The 21,747-nt window shown below is 40.5% G+C and overlaps 1 protein-coding gene and 1 long non-coding RNA gene across 6 annotated transcripts in view; one reads left to right on the top strand and one right to left on the bottom strand.

Moving 5' to 3' along the window:
* The window catches only part of Arid1b (AT-rich interaction domain 1B), a 309,189-nt gene that overhangs the window by 121,619 nt on the left and 165,823 nt on the right, over positions 1–21,747 (top strand). The window lies entirely within an intron of this gene.
* Positions 1,451–20,897, bottom strand: LOC125357439. The gene is made up of 3 exons (XR_007212156.1): positions 20,750–20,897; positions 2,940–2,949; positions 1,451–1,461 (listed from the first exon to the last, which is right to left on the bottom strand). It is a non-coding gene; the product is annotated as an uncharacterized LOC125357439 (long non-coding RNA).

Genomic DNA, 21,747 nt, shown 5'->3' on the forward strand with positions numbered 1-21,747 from the left:
CTGATGAATGAACTCTTTTGAAACTTTATTCGTAGCTTGAACTTCATTTAAAGGGTTGTCATTAAAAGGTTAAGAGTGTAACTGTCTTCCATTGATTGATCCTTTCAAATCATTCTGAATGTTTAAAAAATTACAAGGTAATGAAAGAGAAATCTTATCTGATGTAGCTGAAGACCTCCACCATTTCTTGTCATGTTCTCAGGTGTTATTCCACATTTGTGTTGAAGTCCTAGAGGAAGCATTTTGTAAGGTGGGAGCCTCTTGTGCCTGGTAGGTCAGGAAGAGTGGCAGATAGAGCAAGAAGGGCTGGCAGGTAGGACAGGTGAGGCAGATAGGGCCACGAGTGTTCTCTGCAAGATGGCGCCTTGTCCACTGGAGTATCTAAGATGCATTTAATCACTTGGAAGTCTCAAACTGAAGGTATAGATACATTTTTTTTTTTTGCAGTGGGTAGATGTTTTAAAAGTGACACAATACTTTAATTTCTTCCTTAGGATATATTGTGTTCTGAAATATAATTTTAATCCTCAATTGATTTGAAATAGAGATTCTGTTTAGATTAAGGTTGAGAAAAGTAGGTAAGGCCCCATACTTAGAGAAAGTGGACACTTAAGAATGTTTTTTTCTTACTGGATTATTTATCTAAGATGTGCTGTTCTGTAATTTTATTTCTTAAGGTTTCTTCATGATACTAGTATCATTCTGAAAATAGAGGATACAGTTGAAGGAAGTGGGAAGGTTTGTTTCCTTTCAAAGCAGAATTCTACTAAAGTATTTGTTCTACAAATGAAAATTCAATAAAACATCAACAGTTTGGACTCCTTCCAGGAAAGAAACAAACTAAATATGACAGAAAGCTTGAATAAATTAATATTTAAGAGGAGCTATAGTTTGTTTTTAATAACTCCAGTGTTTATTTATAAGATGTTTCCAAAGTGTCATCATCATTCCTGTAAAATAAGTAAAATAAATGTGTATGTGTGGTCGGTGGGTGTTGCTGGAGACTAAACCCATGTTTGTTTGCATGTTTGGGCTTATACCACTCAGGTCTATGACCTGCCCCAAAGTAGGTAATTCCAAATTCAGTACAGCCAACACATTTGCTTAGTGACAGTTAACTTTAAACTTTTGTTTAAATTTTAAAAACAGATGTTAACTAAGAATGCTCTCTGAAAACTTTTTCATGTAATAGTCTGGAGGTTTCCACTCAAAGTATGGGGGAAATGAGTTTCAACTCATTTTGTAGGACTGCCAATTAGTTCTTTAAAATTAATGAAAGATTATGAAGGAGTACCACAAAAAATAGAGTAGACAAAATTGGAGATTAGGAAGGGCTGAAGTATAACTGATTCACAGGATATTGGTTTTGATAATAGAAGGATAACGATGATCTCCAGTTGATGAATGAGGCTCATTAAGTAAGGGATGACAAATGCAGACGCTGCTGGCTAATAGAAAAGTCTGAACACCAATTTTACCCTAACAAATGGAGGCCTTCTAGGCGTTGACCTAAATTTGGCCCCAGGATGACCTGGGTGGAGCCACGGAGGGCTTGGCTTCTCTCTGTGGCCTGGATTTTGAGGCCATAGCCCTGTATTTGGCATTTGCCTGTCAGATGTACAGACCGGAGGAAAAGCCCAGAGTCTTGGGCCCCCTGAGGGCTGAAGGGGACTGAAGCAGCCGCCGCAGGGGCATGCTCACTCAGCCTGGACTTGGGCAGGAGTGCCTGTTTTATCTTGCTTCTTTTCTTAGCTGATCTGAGGAAGGACCAAGGGCTCTGGCGTTGTAAGGGCCCCTGGCAGCCGGACCTGCTGTTGGGTCCTCCAGGGCCTGCAGGGCGGCCGGGCCTCCCCTGCCCTCTTGAGGGGCCTTCTCTGGTGCCATTCCCGCCAGGTGTTAGCCAACAGGAGGCAACCAGCAGCGCCTTTACCTCACATGATTGTACATGCATGGGAAATAGCTTTTAATTTACAGACTTCCACGTTGCAGGTAAAGAGGAGGCACACATCTGTTTCCTATAGCAAGGGATGTGTAAGCAGCAGGAGCTCATGGTAGCATTTGTGGACTGGTTATTTGCTTTTATGTTTCTTTGGGCCTGGAAGTAACTGTTTTTAATATTAACTGTCAGTTTACAAGAGGAAATAAATACATGCAGTAAAGAGTTCTACTGAACCAATATTTTCCTGTTTTCTGTTCTCTCTCGCTCTCTCATCTTTTTTTTTTTTTTTTTTGCCTTATCTAAGTTGTTGTAAAGTAACTGAATGGTCTTGTTTTCCTTTGTTTGGGTCAAGAAATTTTAGCTGAAAATTGTTGCTGTGTGAAAGAAGATTATTGACTCAACAAGCCTTCAATTTTCTGTGGCTAACACTCCCACCCTGTAGCTTCGGGAACATGCCGTGCGTGCATTCTATTTTAAAATGCAGACTGCAATTTAAAACAGGCAGTTTGCTGCCCCACTGAACTTTGTTTAAGCCTGGAATAAAAGGAGAAAAGCTTTAAGCCACAGAAAAGTGACTAAGCTTTCTCTACTTTTTTTTCATAATGCATTTTATTAAAAACAGAAAAGGTTTTGGGTCCTATTGTTGTACCCTTCCACAAACCTAATTTCTACCAAACTTTAGACAGTGATGTGTACATCTTTTCACTTAATTTCATTATTGGCATATCATTTGAATATTGTTAATGGTCCACTAGAATTCATTTGCAGTGGAGCTGGTATGCATGTATTTATGCATATTATATATGCTCAATACATGTGAGAATATTGATTACAAATTTAAGTGTGCATTTTTATTCATTTTTTGTTGTCAAGATGATGTACAGAGGTTGCCTACATAAGGTAGTGAGTACATTTCTTGTCAAACTTTGTTATCCTCCTTCATTTTTCTCACCTTCCCTCCTCCCCAATTCCCGCCCCCCAAATTGTACAGTTGGCTTACAACATATTGTCTTGTAAGTATTGCTGTAGCATTAGTTTGCCTTTTACCCTTTGTCCCACCATTTAGATGTCCCCCTTCCCTAACTCAGATAAACATAGGTACAATAGCCAGGGTACCAAAATCAAATACTGTGACAACAGGGATTAAACTATAAGGAAGAAAAGAAAAAGGCATAATGTCACATAATACATTGGAAATAACAACAACAGTAATCGACTTATTTCCATATTCCATGCATTTTTAACAGTAACTTATTGGTAGCTACTTTACTTGAACCATGCCTCCATTCCTCTTTTACTTTAGTTTTTTTCAAGTAAGATCTTGTATATTTGTCCAAGGCTGGCCTCAGAGCAGTTATATCCTTAACTATCCCTCTTGTGTAGCTGGGATTATAGGCATGCATCACCATACCAGCTTATTGATTGAAATGGGGAGTCATTTCTGGTTTTCAAGATCAGTGAACCTGAGACATGCCTTTTCTTTATGCAAAGCCTTCATTTTCCAAATGCTCTGACTACCCTGGAGCCAGGAGGACAGCGTAGACAATGACCTCATTGATGAGGTGGAGTTAGCTGTTTGAAAGTGAGGGCAGCAGGAATGCAGAAGAAGTTGTGGACATAGGAAGAGGGAGTGAAGGATGCTTCTCAGGCCCTCAGCCTGACTGATGAGTATATGTCAGGAGCTGCTGACACACACAGGGAGGTGTGAGGTTAAAGCAAGTCCTCAGTAAACTTGCTTGAACTTTAAAACTTGTAAAACAAAGCAATTCATCTTTCCTACTAAAGCCATATTTCAGTTGCTTTTAAAATAAAACCAAACATGCCAAAATAGGAATATATGTTGATAAACTGATAGCATTCACTACAGCTTTGCCTTTCATTTAATTTGTGGATAAAAAAATGTAGTAACAGTTTTGCAGAGAAACATACCTAACCCTACCTTGGTGAATGATAGGAGCTCTGTCTTAAGAAATAAGTTTAGATGTAAGTAGTTGAGTTGAGACCCAGGGCTTCTTTACTTTTAGGGTTGACATTAAATGTGTGTTCTAGTACAGCTCTTTCTTTGAGTAAAGGCAGCTTGCTTTATGTGTTTTCTTATAGACTTCCATTTTTGAATGGTTTAGACTATGTTCTTATGCCACTTCTTTTCACAGGAACATTTCTTAGTTTAACATATCTGCTATAGCTTCTCCTTATCTGAAACTTCTGTCTGTGAGCCTGTGTATGAATTCAGTGCTTTGTGTCTCCTTGTCTTGTGTTGTTGTCTTTATTCAAGCCGTAGTTGCTCTAAGTGTGGTGGTGTAGTGATTGGGTACCTGGCCATGTTAATATACAGTTTGTAGATGGTTTACCCCTTTTAACAGTTCCACCAAATAGACTTGGAGCCTTAGAGAAATTACTTTGAACTCTATAGAGTTATCCCTTTCCCTTCCCCCTTCCCACTTCTCCTTCCCTTTTCTCCCTTCCTCTTCTTTCTCCTTCCCTTCTTTTCTTCCACCACTTCCCTTACCCCTCCTCTGTCCCTCATAGTTTCATTGGCCTTTGAAAGTCATCTCATGTTTAAATCTTGGAAGATGGTTTTATATGCACATGTACATATGCCCACATACATAGTACACACATGTATCTGTGTATTCATCTTGGTCACTCGATAGCTTGGAATGACAGGTGCACACTATCATGCCCAGTCATGATTAAGAGTCTCAGCCTTTGTGCCCAATATTGGCCTAGAATCTCAATCTCCCAATTTCTGCAAAATGGCCGCAGTGGTTTGAATTTAGCCTTCTGTTTCCACCTTTGATATCAGTGAATCATAAAATCAGTTCAGAGCAGGCAAAAGTAGGTAGACATAGGTAGAAATCTACTTGGCTTACAGCAAAGTCCGTTGTAGATAAACTTAGATGTCTCTGTTTTCAGATTTCTGAGGCAGATAACTGTGTTGCCATAGCTAGGTTACCTAGAAGCATCCAGCTGTGACCCAACAAATCTCTGGGGAGGCATGAGTCCTAATGATACATTGAAGATGCATCCCTTTCATTTAAGTTAAACCCTTTCTTTAAAATGAGTTGCATGTGTTGGTGTGTGTATGTCTTTGTGTAGGGAGGTTTGGGGGCAGGCCTACATAATCACATGAACACAGGAAACATACCAATCTTGATCCTGCTTTTCATCATCCCACTGGATTAGCTGGGTCAGGTCAGCATGCTGTTTGAAGTCAGGTGGTATGTTGCGGGACCACTGCCTTGAAGTTTCTTGTTCGGTTTTCTAGTGCTGCGCTTTCAGACACAGTGACAGCGAGTGAAAGGTTCCTAGTTCCTCGGGAAATTAAAGAGGAAATGAATATGACTGACTGTACAGGTGAAATAGATGAATGCATTTTACTTTTTCCAACTCCCCCCCCCCCTTCTACTTCTCTTTTTTGGGGGGGAGGGGGGAGTGTCTTAATGTGTATAGGCTAGGCTGCGACTTGAGCCCTGTCCATAGCCCTGTCCGTGGCATTGAATAAATACAGTGCCTGTTTAATCCTCCTACTTGTGCTTCCCTGTGTCACAGGATATGACAAGTATGTGCTGCTGCACTCAGCCATTTGTAGAGATGGTGTCTTGAGAAAAACTTCTTTTAAAATCAGGTCTGGCCTTGAACTGCAGTCTCTGAATCTCTGCCTCCCAAGGATTGTAGGGTTGAGCCACCATGCCCAGCTTCAGGCTGTACTTCTGACTGCTGTAGTGGAGGCAGAAATGGAGGTTACATGACCCTTAAGAAGAATCAAAACACATCATTTCTCAAGAAAGGAATATCACTTTGTTCCATTATTTTTATAAGGAAATATTTGATAAAGAAACATATAAAATACTCCTGTGAAAATGAGTAGAAATGCCAAAATATGGGCTTGTTAATATAGTGTTAAAAAGTTATTTCATGTTATTTGCAATGATTACCCAGGGCCTAAATTAGTCCCTGTCACATACATGAATGATTGACTGTTTTTTTTTTCTATAACTTGCTTAACTGCTTTAACTGTCAAAATTATAAATCTAGCAATTGTGTCCAGAGAAGTAGTTTATTGAGCCCATTTTCATTTCATAGTAATTTAAAAAATAGTTCCTTTATAAACATAAAATGTGTAGCAAAGTAAAAATCCATCTAGTAAAGACAGCTGAATTGTAAAAAGTGATTTTCACTTTTTTTTTTTTTAATTTTGAGGGATGGTGTGTGTGTGTGTGTGTGTGTGTGTGTGTGTGTGTGTGTGTGTGTTTAAGACTTGGGATTTTCTTTCTCTTTTTTTTTGTTTTTGAGATGTTTTATTTGTAATTTTTTTTGGGGGGGGGGTTGGACATAGGGCTTGAACTCTGGACCTGGGCACTGTCCCCGAGCTCTTCAGCTCAAGGCTTAGTGCTCTACCACTTGAGCCGCAGCGCCACTTCCTTGAGACGTTTTACTATGTATAGGCTAGGCGCCCCCTTGAGCCATGTCCACAGCACCTATTTGCATTGAATAAATCCAGTGCCTATTTATGCCTAGTCTTGCCCAGGCCTGTGTCACAGGGTATGACAAGCGTGTGCCACTGCACTCAGCCATTGTTAAACCGTTTTATGGGCTTACAAGATTAAGTTTTGTAATTAATTGGTGGATTGGTGGTAGCCTGAATTTATGGTGTAGGTATCCCACTAATGACTTAATAGTTGCATCTATTCCAATTCTATGAGATGGCAAGCTTTATGCACTGTATTTTTCACGAACCCCTTAACTTAGGTACTACATAAGATTGGAATTCTCTTCCCAAGAAAACATTATTAGATCTGTGCCCTCAGAGTTTCATGGGGAGAAAGACAAGCTCCTTGATATTCCCCTCTCTACCTCCTTAAAACTGGTTCCTGGGGGAAATGCAGCCTCCAGGTGTCCTTTGATGCTGTGCTTTATGCAGAGAGTGGGTGGAGGGCCAGTGACCACCTGGGATGGGAGAGCACAGCTCTTTCCCTGGGGAGGACGGAACCAGGCCTGTCCTCTGAGAAAGGCCCAGCCGTGTCCTGCTCCTGCTCCTGGAAGGAAACTAGTCCTCTTAGAACCATAAATAAAGAGAATGTATTATGTGCTTGTACTTACTCTTGTAAGATGAGCTCAGTAAAAGCCCTCCTTCCATTTGCTCAGTGGATCATCTTAATCATCATAACCAACTTCCTGTAAAAGGAAACCCTGCCTAAGAGGTCTGACCATTCTTTCTTGCAAAGACTCTTAGCCCATCCCTGCCTGGCACACTTGTTATTTTAGCTACTCAAGAGATTGAGATAGGAGGATCAAGTGTGAACCCAGCCTGGGTAGACAGATCCAAGGCTCTTAGCTCCAACTAACCACCAAAGAGCCAGAATGAGAGGTGGTATGGCTCAAGTGTTAGAGCTTGAACTCAGGGCTAAGAGCCATTGCTCAGGCCCTGAGTTCAAGCCCCAGTACCAGCACCAAAAACAAAACAAAACAAAACAAAAGATTCTTTATCTCCAGCTTTATTATTATTATCATTTTTTACTTTATAACCTTGAGGAAAATTACTTGCTCTGGAGTTGGAAACAATGTCAACCACAGGACTTTTGCTTTGAAGAACTATTCAGCTGCAAAATTGTGAAACAGCTGTTCAGGTCAGCCTTATTCATTTACAGTGTTTAAGCAAAGATTGAACTTTTCCCCTTGGAAGGTTTGCAGAGTGCCTTGAGTGTGCTGACATGCACCCGGGTGGCTGGCAAGCCCAGCTCCCAGGACAGGGCGCGCTCTCCTCGCGCCCTCGGTGCCCTCGGCGCACATCATGCCCATTGTGCCCCCTTCACGGTCTCTGCCTACTTACAAGGCTTGTTTGGCAAATACTGGCATTGCACAGATTCAGAAGTAGCAGTTATAGACATGGTTTTGCAAGTCCCTTGGAACCTTCATGCAGATCTGCAGTCACTCTTGATTTGAATGAGAAAAAGGAGGTGGTAAAAACTATTTTTATATTCTCCGGGGAGCAAGAAAAAGAAGGCAGAACTCTGCTATGTAATTTTTTTTTTAAATGGACTCCATTGAGATTCTTGTTTACTTTTTGTTTTACTCTCGCTGTCTCCTGGTGTGTTTGACTAATGCAAATCTTCCCCCAGGAATAGGAGAGTATGTGGTACAGTCCGCCTCATAACCTTCCTGGATATTTTTATAATTTATCATCAGCTGACTGCTGCCTGGGTAGAATATTCTTACCACTCCCTCTGGCTGCTGGAAGTCTGAAATTACATCTTTGTCTTTGAAGTCAGGCACACTGTTAGCGTTGCTATGGTGACAGGGTGGGTAATGGCCTCACAGACAGGAGATTGGTATTTAGCTTTTAAACGCTGCTGTACACAAGGCCTTGATTTTTAGAGTGGTTACTGAACTATCCCCTTTTAGTAAATGTTTAAAAATTACATTTTTACATGGTCTTACTAGATTAATAGTCATGGTTTATTTCATTTTAACTGCAAGGATAAAAGCATTATTCCATTAAATGGGTAGCTTTTTTTCTCTTTTGGTTTATGCATTATTAACACAGGCTTTCCTGTTTTGCTTGTAACATTTTATAGGCTTTTTCAAACATGCAGTCAGATTGGCTTTGTTGCTTCTCTGTTTTTTTGGACTTAACCCATTATGTGCTTGATCTTACGTGATTTCAGAGTGACAAAGTTTTAAGAAACTAAGCTTTAAGAATATTTTTTAAATGCTGGGCATCAGCGGTTCCTGCCTGTAATCTTAGCTACTCAGGAGATGAGGTCAGAGGACTGTGGTTTGTTTAAAGCCAGTTGGGGCAGGAAAGTCCATGAGACTCTTACCTCTAGCAAACCACCAAAAAGCTGGATGTAGAGCTGTGGGTAAAGTGAAGGTGCTAGCCTTGATTCAAAAGCGCAGGGACAGCGCTTGGGTCCTGAGTTCCAACCTCAAGACGATCCCCCAAGCCAGGAAAGAGAATGTGTCTTTTGGTTCCATTGGTATTTGGGGCCTTCACAAAGAGTTTGAAGTGCTTAGTTCTGGGATATATGGGGTATTTGCAAAGGTTGTACCTGATATAACTGTAGATGTAATATTCTCTCCTAAATCTATCTGGTTCCAGACCATGTTTGTATCTGGGATCATGATTGTGTAGGTTTTGTCACTAGAAAAGTAATGAAGCTTTGGAGTTCACATAGTATGTTCAAGTCCTTGCCTACTTGATACATAGATTCAATTCTGGCATCATTTTGAATACTGCTCCATGAAATGTTATATTTATGGCCATTTACTCAAGAAATTCATTTATATATGTTATATAATATACTATATTATAGTAATAATATACAATATCCTATATGTTATATAAATAATAGTATTTGATGCTAAATATTATACATAGCAGTGTTAAAAATATTACTATATGGTGTATGGTAATATGTCAATATACATTGCTATTTATATGTAATTTACAGTACCTAGTATATCTAATATGGCAAGATATGTCATGTATTATGTTATTTCATATAGTCTCATTTATAATATTTATATTAATTTATTTTCTTTGATCTCAGTTTTACTTCTGCCTTCTTCTTGCCCACAAAATAAATCTAAGTCCTCCTTTTATGTGACGACCCCCAGCCATCATAGAAAGTTTTTACTTTCCTTGGGATTTCGCTTGACAAGTTCCTTTAACTTACTCCGCAATTTCAAGGCCCTCTTTCCTCCTGTCTCCTCCCTCCCTTCTCCCCACCCCTCCCTGCACACACACAGAGTGAGGTTCTTGCTCTGGTGCTGGTGATGGTCTTGATTTCAGTCTCCAGAGTGGCTGTAGCTGCAGCTGTGCCGCTCACGCTGCTTTGGATTTCTCCTCGTCAGGTGGCTGTCCTGCCTCAGCCTTGGGTGTAGCTGGGACGCTAGGGGTGTGCCAGCACACAAGCTTCCTTTTTTTTTTTTCCAGATTCTTCGATGAGCTTTATTTTGTGGAAGCACTTCCACGTATGATGTTGGTAACCAAATGGAATAACCAGATGGCAGAACCAGCTGCTACCCTTCATTCTGATGTCACACTCTGTGACTGGGAGGGCGAGCACTTTTAAGACATGCGTCTTCTCACCCGTCCTGCCTCTGAACTGAACTACAGTTTTCACATCCACCTTTGCTAAATGCTCTGGGATTGTTTAGGGGACATCAAACAGTTTTGGGTATTCTGGTTATTGCCATTCTTTGATGTGAAGTAAATCTAGAACTACTGATAGAAATGTTCTGGGGACCCACGGTTCTGCTCCTGCCTCCTGGCTGACCACTGCGTTGGGAAGGGGGAGGGAGCAAGAGGGCCATTGGGGCAAGCATTGCTTTTTCCTTTCTTTTTAAATGGGTCTCAGGTCCCTTCATGTGTTCAGTACTTTCTGCTTGCAGTTTTAATAAGCTCTTCCCACCCTGCCCACACCCCATCTCTTAGAAGCAGGGCTGAGTGGATCCTGGGGTTAGGCATCTCAGAGGCAGAGTACTTACAAGCTTTGGCAATAAGCTTTATAGATTCAGGGAAAAATTGCTTCAGACAAGTGCAGGCTCATGCGATGGCCGCTAGGAAGCAATCCTGAAGACGTGCTCGCTCCTGAACTTAGGCCTTCCACGATTCAGAGACTGGCGGCCATGGAAGCTTTTCTAATTGGCCTTAAGTTAGAGATGGATGGGTTCACACCGATTTCCAGTGTCGTATATTTAGACCCATCTCCCAAAGGAAAAATACAAATGAAATTTGCTAAATATTGCCCTAATTATAGCTCATGTGGAGAACTTGTGGCTGTCCCTTGAAAGGGTTTTACAGGGCTTCTGTGGATAACAAAGCCTGCAAGTACTCAACTCTCCTCTATAAAATGGCATGGAATTTTATATAAATCCATGTATATCCTCCCATGTCTTTGAAATCACCTCTAGGTTACCTGTGATACCTAATTCAATGCAAGTGATTGTTAATATGTGTTATTTAGGGAGCCATGAGCAGAAACAAAAGTTGGTGCATATGTAGTGTAGACACCATTTTGGCAAGAATTTTGTGCGTGGCGGGTTGAATTCTTGGATGCATAGCTCTTGAACACAGAAGCTGACTTTTAGGGCCTTTTGGATATTCTAGGTCAGCAGTGTTCATTGCAACTTAACTTCCTTCTCTAGTGTACTCATCTCATTTGTTTGCTGGTTTTCATTCAGAATTGTCATTTAAGAATTTGTACTTTTCCTTTTAACCCAGAACTTTCTGTGCATTCTAAACTATTGTGGTGGTTTTCAAAATTGTTATTATTTTGATTTGTGGTATTTGAACTCAGGACCTTGTATTTGCTAGGTAGGCACTCTACCACTTTAGCTGCCCCACCAACTCTTTATATGTTGGTTATTTTTTTGACATAAGGCCGGATAGGCTCTATGCTGGTTAAGTTGGGCTGCTGAATAGATAGCAGTCCTAAAGCACCTGCTATATTTAGCCACTGTGTGCTCTGTCAGCTACCAGATCATTTTAACTGCACGCAGAGGACTGATGCCCTCCCCAACATGCAGTTTGGAAAGTGAAGTGACCCCAGCCCAGTGAGTGGGGTGATAGAGGTACTGAAATGTCCACTGTGCTTCTGTCCTGCCTCAGTTTGGACTCCTGCTGCCAACTGGTATCTGGGCCCCAGGTTCTCTCCCGGTCTCACTGGGGCAGCACGTGCAACTTGCCCTTCGCCTGGTCTTGGCCCACCTTTACTTGAGTGATTGCTTGATAGAAGTCTGGTGGCCAGTGCATTAATCAGGAATAGTTGAAGATTAGGCAAGATCACTGTGTGTGTATGGCTTATGCCTCCTGTTGCCTGTGAAAGTGACTCACAGGGAAGGTTTTGTGGATCCCGTTCAAGGTAGAGGCAGATGGGCATACAGTACTAAGTAACAACTGTGGTCTTATTTATGACTCATGGTTCATTTCCTGAGAAATAGATTTTTCTTGGGGCTGGGAATGTGGCCTAGTGGTACCTAGCATGCATAAAGCCCTGGGTTCCATTCCTCAGCACCACATACACAGAAAAAGCTGGAGGTAGGTGCTGTGGCTCAAGTGGTAGAGTGCTAGCATTGAGCAAAAAGAAGCCAAGGACTCAGCCCTGAGTCTAAGCTCTAGGACTGGCCACAAAAAAATATTTTTATTATTACAAAGGTGATATACAGAGGGGTTATTGTTTGATAAGTCAGGCGATGAGTGCATTTCTTTTTGCACAGTGTGGAATATATTTTTCAAATAAGCAAATCCATATCCTGTGCATTCCATAGAGTGAAAACTTCATTTGGCCTGAGGAACATCTTGCCATTTATTTCTTATGAACAATGAGTCACTCCCACTTAATTCCAAACTTAATTTCTACTGGAGTAGACTTGTTTTTGTTTTGCCAATACAGGGCCTTGTGCTTGCTAGGCAGGCACTCTACTACTTTAGTCATGCCTCTAGCCCTTTTTGCTTTAATTATTTTTGAGATAGTCTGATCTTTATGCATAGTCCTCCTATTTATGCTTCCTGTATAGCTAGAATGACAGGCACGTGCCACCATGCCTACCTTTTTATTTGTTTAGAGTCTTTCATATTTTTTGCCCAGGCTAGGCTCAACCATCATCCTCTGTCTCTCCCGCAGTAGGCAGGATTACAGGCCTTTGTCACCACAGCTATGTGGCCTTTTTGCTGTTGGTGGTCATGGTTCTTGAATTCAGGGCCTGGAAGCTGTCTCTGAGCTGTTTTGTTCAAGGTTAGCACTCTATGACTTTGAGCCACAGCACCACTTCTGGTTTTCTGGAGGTTAATTGGTGATAAGAGTCTCACTGACATTCCTGCCAGGGCTGGCTTGGATCCGCCATCCTCAGACCTCAGCCTCCTGAGTAGCCAGGATGACTGGCGTGAGCGGGGGTTTCCCAACTTGTGATGCATTCTTTCATCAAATAAGGAACTTTGCTTTTAGATTAGGAAAAATAATACTCAGCCATAAAAGTTTGCTCTTTAAAAATAAAATTGTGTCAGTAGTTATTACAACCACATGGTTAATATATTTATTCTGATTTTGAGATTACTATCTTCTATATTATCTTTGATTTTTTTTCCTTCTACATGCATATCAAGTCCAATGTACTGACTCAGTAAGTTCCTTGGGATTAAGTATGCTCTCTTTTCAAATAGTTTTATGTTGTTTTTTAAATGACTGCCCAGCACCCGTATGGAATAAACCTGAGAATACTCATTTATTAAGTATTTTGCGTTAAATTATTTTCTTTATTATATTGTCCTTTGGTGTTCGTGATGACACTCGTATAAGACGTTCCAAGTAGTATTCACTAAGAGTGGTCAGGTGCCCACTAAGGAAGAGTTCTTTGTCCCATTTTTTTACAAACCAGTAAGGCACCTGAACAGAACAACCTCTCTCTAAGCATATTTATTTGAAATTCTCCTCGTTTGTAGGATCTCTAAAGTGTTTATTCTGCAGGTTGAAGTTTCTATGTGCTTACAGTGTAATGGTCTCAGCAGGATGCTGTGTTGTCACTCTAGCATGTGCTGTGTGTGGCTGGAGTTTGGGTTCTGGAAGCCCTTTTCTGTTCCGTGAAGTGTGTGCTTGCTAGTGAGGGAAGGGAGTCCCAAAGCAGAGAAATTCTCCTCCCCACTCTTCTGTTTCTGGTTCAGAGGCTTGGGTGCTTCTGGAAGCAGTCACAAAGGCTGCTCTACCCCTGGCCTGTGGTTGTCCGGTGCTGTCGTGTTAACTCAGTCTCGACTCTTGGCGCCTGCCCATGGTGAGCTGTTGGCGCTCCGGTCCTAGTGACATCAGTGGTGTGTGACTGGAATGGGCGAAACACCAACTCGAGGCAGCCCTTCCGCATTCCCTTCCACGTTGGCAAAGGCAGTAGTTTTGGCATTTAAAGCCTAAAGTGCTGCTAATTTCCTCCCCTGATTCTTAAATTTGGGGAAGGAATTAGGATAGTATTATCTAAAGGATTTATGGTTTTAAGTTCTTGTATGGTAATGTCATTTTATAGATACTATGTTTATTAAAATGGTAAGTTTCTAAATGTTATTTACATGAAGCAAAGAAGCTACACTTAAAAAACTACCTTTTGGGGGAGGAAGGGGAGGGCAACTTAACCCCAGTTGATATATGGCTTCTCTTACCTGAGAACATTTCTTTTTCATAAGTATTTTAGGAAGATTTACTAAGGTTATATTGAAGTTGTGCATATGTGGTCTGTAAAAGTTTTGCTCTGCTTATTTAGGAAGAATCATTCTTTGGTTCTTTTGTATTTGTTGTAGCTTATAGTAAGTGAAGAACATATAAGCAATCCAAATGGCCATGTAGATGAGTTACTAAATAAATGGTAACGAGCTCCAGAGAACACCCAAACGCACTCCTCTCCAAGCTGCATGGTGATTTTTGTGTTGTGAGAGGTTAGCTTTTCAATTGCAGGACTTAATTACTTTTCAAATGAATATTTCATAACAGTTATTTTTTTCCTTGTATGTACAGCTAAATCCGTAGTCTGTTTCTCATATGGTAGACACAAAGCAGCTGGGACTAAGAGGTTTTTGGTTGTTTTTTTAACTCGATTTTTAAAAAAGATTCAAAGTAATAACAATTAGTCAGTGCTTTTTCTGCTGTTGGGCACCCCCTCCCCACCTGCGCATGCACGCACACACACATACACACACAGGCACTTGCACTTATACTTCTTCCACACCCACAGACGTGCTGTTCGGCAGTCACTACCTATCCTTCCTGGACCCTCCCCATCCGAACCGTGAAAGGTGGTGTCCCTTGGAACGGGCTGTTGGTCCCTGGGTCAGGGCTTTCCCAGTGTATCAGGGGTTAGTAGGGTAAACCAAGTCTGCATATGCAGGCATTAGCTGTGGAAGTCATAGGTTAAATTTATATTAAGTTTAAGAAGAAGTAGAGAGGAAATTATTTTAATAAAAAAATAGTGGTAGACTTTGATAGTATCCTTTTCTAGCTCTTTTGTATCGGACACCGTTTTAAGATTTTTGGAACTTAATGTAGAATTATTGCTACGTGATTGCTTAGTGCTGCAATTGTGAAAAAAATTTAAATATTTTAGCTTAATTATCCAAAAGCTATCTTTTTTTTTTTTTTTGGCCAGTCCTGGGGCTTGGACTCAGGGCCTGAGCACTGTCCCTGGCTTCTTTTTGCTCAAGGTTAGCACTCTGCCACTTGAGCCACAGCGCCACTTCTGGCCATTTTCTGTATATGTGGTGCTGGGGAATCGAACCCAGGGCCTCATGTATATGAGGCAGGCACTCTTGCCACTAGGCCATATCCCCAGCCCCCAAAAGCTATCTTGAAACACACTTTTGCAATTTACTGTAGCCAATGAAATATTAATATTCACTCTGAAGTTGTGATAATTTTGTCTTTTCAAAATAAAGGCAGTATATACTTGTTTTCATTACCAGGATGTATCCTTTGAGCAGCTGAATTCTTTGCTTCTGTTTTACTTACTGTTGATAAAATACCAGCACAAATATACATGTTGGTTTCAGCATGTGATGGGCTCAGCAAGGGCCAGAGCTTTGTAACACCACCACCAAGGTTAAGTTGATGATCTGCTTCTCCTTGTCTTCGTCTGTATGTACTGCTTATTTATCCTTCAGCATGACAGACCCATAGCCAAAGAGGTTATAGTTAACCATTTCTTAAGTTGAAGTTCACATTAAGATTTTAGAGCAGGCAGATACTTGAGTAGTATGCTGCTCTCCATGGCTTACAAAGATTTAAGAAGATACACTTTAAAATCTTATTTCTTTAGAATAAATACATTTATATCCTCTGTTAGTAACATGGTCCATGGACTAAAAATTATTTTTGTTCTTTGTCATTGTTGATAAGTGTTTCTTTATTGTTAGTTGACCTTTGTAGAAAAATATTAGTATAAGCCTAGTATTTTTGAGGAATTTTAAGTGGTCATAGTACCATTGTCCTTCAAAAGCCATCTCGTTTAAGCCTTGGAAGATAGTTTTTTACACACATACATATACATAGCACATACATTTATCTGTACACAGTTTGCTGGGACTGAAACAGGAATCACCATAAGAAATGTCATCAAATACATATAACAGCGGTGATGAATGATCTCTCACCCACCAGGATAATGACTAATCTGAAGAGTTTCCTCCTGGTACTTCCATCATTTCCCTGATGTTCACTCTCTGTGAAGGAGGAGTAAGCACAGAAGAGATGTGTATTTGTACATTTGTTATGTAAAATTTGTTTCACTGCTTTAATATAGTAGCGTTAATGTCCTTTCTGTAATTCACTTGGAAAAAATCCAATCTGCTGTTGAGGATTAAATCCATAATATTATTCTTATAGTAACAATTTAAGTTTTAGACTTGTCTTGTTTAAAATAGTTTAGATCAATCGATCCTTTACTTGAAATGTTCCTTATAACATAGACTTGTAATTGAAAAGATAGTGCAGAACCCCTTTTGAGGGGTTCTGGTAATTTTCAAAGTTGATTCACAAGGCCTTGGTCTCATCCAGTAACATCAGCCTCATTTGTTGTTGTTTGTTTGTTTTTTAAGTAAATATTTACAGGAGCTATGTGGCAAATTCAGAGTTGCATAGATTTTTATGTCTTAAATTTGACTCCTGATCATGATGTCCGGCGGATGTATTGTCCTTTCCCCTGGGTCGCAGTGACACTTGCAGTCCTGCCTCCCAGCTCACTGCCCACTGAGGGAACTGTGGAGGACCTGGCGCCTGGCCATCCCTGCAGGGGGCTGACTGGCCCCTCCTGCCAGGCTGCTGCCTTCCAGCTTTGGCCTCCTCTGGGCTGCTGCCCATTACCCGGGTTTGGGGATTTTTTTTTTTGGTGGTGCTGTTCAGTGGTGGTAGGGATTGAAGCAGGGACACCCCGAGCGCCATGCCCTCAAGCATGGAAAGACTTTTAAACTGTTACTCTGTAGTGCTGCTGCCTAGTCAGTATTTTAATTTTAGTTCTATTGTAAGTTGATGCAGATATTTGACCATTTTGCTCATTGCCCCTAACCTCCCCTTTTTGTGTTGGTCCTGGGGCTTGAACTCAGGGTCTGGGCTCTGTCCCTTAGTTTTTTTTTTCCACTCAAGGCTAGTGCTGTACCACAATGAGCCACAGTGCACTTCCAGTTTTCTGGTGATTAGTTGGAGATAAGAGTCTCACAGACTTTCCTGTCTGGGCTGGCTTTTGAACTCTGTGATCCTCATTTCTCAGCCTCCTGAGTAGCTAGGATTACAGGTGTCAGCCACTAGTGCCTGGCTCATTTTTTCCCCTTTGCATTTAAATAAAAATGAAAGGAAATGGGAAATTGAGAGTGAATTTGAATGATGAAAATTTTTGCCAAATAATGTAAAGCATTTGAGAAAGATAAATGTAAACATTCTTGTAACTCTTGTCTCATAGCAAGAAAGTTAATTTTCCTTGGACCATATATATTTATGTACGTATATGTCTTGTCTGTCTATCTGTCTATAATGTCTATTTTTATTTACTGGAGCTTGAACTCTCACTTGACTTTTTTTCTTAAGGCTGATGCTCTACTGTTTGAGCCATACCTCTACTTCTGACCTTTTGCTGGTTAATTGGAGGTAGAAGTCTCTTGCGTTTGTCTGCCTGGGCTTGGTTTCAAAATTTGATCCTCAAATCTCAGCTTCCTGAATGACTTGGATTACAGATGTGAGCCTCTAACACCCAGTTAACCCTGTGTTTGAGAAGACAAGATTTAAATTAGGCATTTGTTTTCCTTCTCATCCTCTTAGTGATAGAAACCCACCAGCATGCTCTGTGCTTATCAGTGTTTATGATTTGGGAGGGTAGGTGTCTCATGTGAATGTAGGGTTTCTAGACTCAACATTCTTCTCATCCTTGGTGGTTAGGGACACATAGTCATCTGGCCTTAGTTGGGTCCAGCTTTGTGACTGGAAAAACTCACTTGACTTTTCATCTGCTAGTCTTGCTGAAAATGGGGAAAGGCTCCTCTTCGTGGGAATTGCTTGACTCGTGCACTACAGTGCTTCGGTAAGTGGTGGTTGACTTTGGGTGAAGCGTGTTGCGAGTTACTCTGGCCAGGGTTCTGTGCGGGAGTCCGGCGTGAGGAAGGCAGCCCCTCGGAGCAGATCAGTCACTTGAGAGGAACACTGACATCCGGGCTGGTAGCCACCGGGAGCCTGCTCTTAGCAAAGAACGTTCACTTTCCTTCTCTTCAGGGGCTAAATTTTTTCACAAGCCGTTAATGTCACCTCATTTTAGCATATTTCTGGAAAAGGAATTCCAGATTTAAAACAATGTGACTTAAAGATAAACTAGAACAATTTATTTGTGAATGAATTTAAGAATGGACACTGAGTAAAAACATACCATGCTATTTATATCTCAGTACAGTTCATTTATTTATGTCAACAAAATTCACCATAAAACATTCTGGATAGCCACCAAAAAAGCTAGAAGTGGAGCTGTGGCACAAGTGGTAGATCTTCAGGCCCAGGACTACCACCCCCACCAAAAAACCCCATTAAAACACCAATCTCAACACTAAACTTTGTGTTTATTATTTATATATCCTGGGATTTGCTCTCATTATGGCCTCTCACTTGCCGCACCCTCCCACTAGCCTTTTTTGCTCTTAGTTTTTAAATCTGATCTTGTTTGGGCTGGACTAGGATACCTGTTGGGGTGGCAGGTGCGTATCACGGCAGTTGGCTTTTTTTTTTTTTTTTTTTTTTTTTTTTTTTTTTTTTTTTTTTTTTTTTTTTTGCCAGTCCTGGGGCTTGGACTCAGGGCCTGAGCACTGTCCCTGGCTTCTCTTTGCTCAAGGCTAGCACTCTGCCACTTGAGCCACAGCGCCACGTCTGGCCATTTTCTGTATATGTAGTGCTGGGGAATTGAACCCAGGGCCTCATGTACAGGAAGCACTCTTGCCACTAGGCCATATCCCCAGCCCCAGGCAGCCGGCTTTTTATTGGTTGAGCTAGCGTCTCATAAACGTTTTGCCCAGGCTGGCCTGTTATGTAATCCTCACCATCTCAACCTCCTGAGTAGCTAGGATTACAGATGTGAGTGACAGTGCCTGACTTGTATTTTGATTCTTTAAAAGGAAATACATAGAAAACTCATAAAAATGCTTTTCTTTGTTTGGAGTTGTTTATATGGATTTTTTAAACTGGGCTTGGGGCTTGAACACAGGGCCTGGACACTGGTTCTGAGCTGTTTTTGCTCAAGGCTAGAGCTCTACCATCTGAGCCACAGCACCACTTGTGATTTTCTGGTGATTAATTAGAGATAAGTCTCACTGACTTTGCTGCCCAGGCTGGCTTTGAGCCATTATCATCAGATGTCAGTCTAGGATTACAGGTGTGAGCCACCAGCACCTGGCAATATTCATATTTTGAGAATAGTTGATAAATAGCCTAATTTGTGTCATGCTATGGAATAGATTGCAGGAGCTTTAATACATTACAGATCATTCACTATAGAGTCACAGTTTCACATTCAGTCATGCAAGTGAAAAGTGTTCACCTAAGACTTGCTGCTCTGCAGAACTGCAGGTGTAAACAAATGTCATTACATGTTCATACCGTGAAGCTGTAAATAAATGATCTTTGACAGCACTTCTAATTATCAAATTCTGTATTTTATTTGCTGCATTTGAATCCATGTGGAGTGTTTCTTGGTGAGTTTCTAAGTTGCTCATCTGGTTGCATGTATCTTTTATGCAATAAAATGAATATTTTTGTTAGTGGCTTAAACAAAACTTAATTTTTATGCATCACAGAATTTCTACTGTTAAATAGAGATTGAAGGCACATAAAGTTAATAAAGGAAATTTTATTTTACTTGGCATTTTTAAACTCTAGACCATTTTTGATGTCAGGAAAAAATGAGACTTGTTTACTTGAGTTAAATAATGCCTCCCCTCTTTCTCTCAATCCCATCCCCACCTGACCCCCTAGATTTGGTCCAGTTAGATGTACCAATTTATCCCAATATTCGGATGATCAGATTTTCTTTGAAGTTCTTTTATAGCCATTTAATGGCATGTATAACTATAATTACAAATATAAAAAGAGGAACTGCTGAGCGGTGCCTTTGTGGTGGGGTGGGCCTGTGCTCTGGTCCATCTGTTGGTGGTTTTTAGAGTCCCAGAACTTCCAGGTTATTCTAGTTGGTTTTCTATGACCTGAATAGAGGTTTTCTCTCTGTGTCTGAAAAGTTTTGCCTTGTAGGACATTTTTCCCATCATTTTGCTGAGTTAATTTAAGTTGTATTTCCCAAAGGATGCCTAACTGGAAAACGTCATTTTATACATTTAGTGATTGACAGTGCCCAGGATTTTAGGAGTAAAAAATACTTTAGTGGAGTGAAATGAAGAAAATTAAGGACACATATGTGTCACCTCTATGTACATTATATTTTTAATAATCCAAATAAAGATGTGCAGCCTAAATATGTTCAGGTTGAATACAGTTCAGAAGTTTAAAATATGTAAGCATGTGTACTCTTCTGGGAGTTTTAGTTCTATAAACCTTGTTATAACAGAAATGTATGCATACTAGACTCATTATTCTTTGTTTCTCCCAAGGGATGAATTATTGAGTTCATTTTGCAGCATATTGAGTTTTAAAACACTGAATTATGATTATCAGATAGTTTTACTTTTTAGTATCATTTTAGCAACAGTATTTCAAAAAATTAAAATATGCACATTTAAAAAGATAACACTATTTATTGCTTACCTAATAAGGAATTCTATGGTACAAACATTAACTTCTCAAGGCACTGGGAAACAGAAAAGAAATCAATTGTATGACTTCATTGTGATATTTACTTTATTATTATAGTCTGGAACCAAACCCAACAACATCTTTTCAAGTATGCCTGAACTGGGATTTCTTCCATTTTTAGTTCTCTTATGTGTTACTGGGTATTAAGCTTTTGTATTTACTTTTTTTTTTTCAAATTTTTATTATCAAACTGATGTACAGAGAGGTTACAGTTTCATACGTTAGGCATTGGACACATTTCTTGTACTGTTTGTTACCTCGTCCCTCATTCCCCCCTCCCTCCTCCCCCTTTCAAGCTTTTGTATTTATATGGTCTGTTTGTTTTGTTTGTGCTGGCCCTTGGGTTTGAACTCAGGGCCTGGGCACTCTCCCTGACCTTTTTGCTCAAAGCTACTACTCTACCATTTGAAACACAGCTCCAATTCTGGCCTTTTCTATTTCTTGTCAAGTTTTGGTTTTTGGGTTTCTTTCTTTCTTTCTTTTCTTCTTTTTTTTTTTTTAAGTGGTGTTTCTGTGACAGGAGTGAATATTAGGAAACCAGAAAGAGAAAAAAGTGTTTTCATAACTGGTTTCAAATGGGGTATATGTACATGCATATCTACTATAACTTTTGTTATTGCCTTTTGTTTTTACTTTGTAAACATGGTGCTAGACATCATAAAGTATAGTGTGGATTTTTTTGTTGTTATTAGTTGTTGTTTTTTTTGTTTGTTTTTTGGCCAGTCCTGGGGCTTGGACTCAGGGTCTGAGCACTGTCCCTGGCTTCTTTTTGCTCAAGGCTAGCACTCTGCCGCTTGAGCCACAGCGCCACTTCTGGCCATTTTCTGTATATGTGGTGCTGGGGAATTGAACCCAGGGCCTCATGTATACGAGGCAAGCGCTCTTGCCACTAGGCCATATCCCCAGCCCTGTTGTTATTAGTTGTGGGGCTTGAACTCAGGGCCTTGGTGCTATGCCTAAGCTTTTATGCTCAAGGCTAGCAGTCTACCATGTTGAGCGACT

The sequence above is a fragment of the Perognathus longimembris genome, chromosome 9, assembly GCF_023159225.1.
Source record: "Perognathus longimembris pacificus isolate PPM17 chromosome 9, ASM2315922v1, whole genome shotgun sequence".
Taxonomy (NCBI): domain Eukaryota; kingdom Metazoa; phylum Chordata; class Mammalia; order Rodentia; family Heteromyidae; genus Perognathus; species Perognathus longimembris.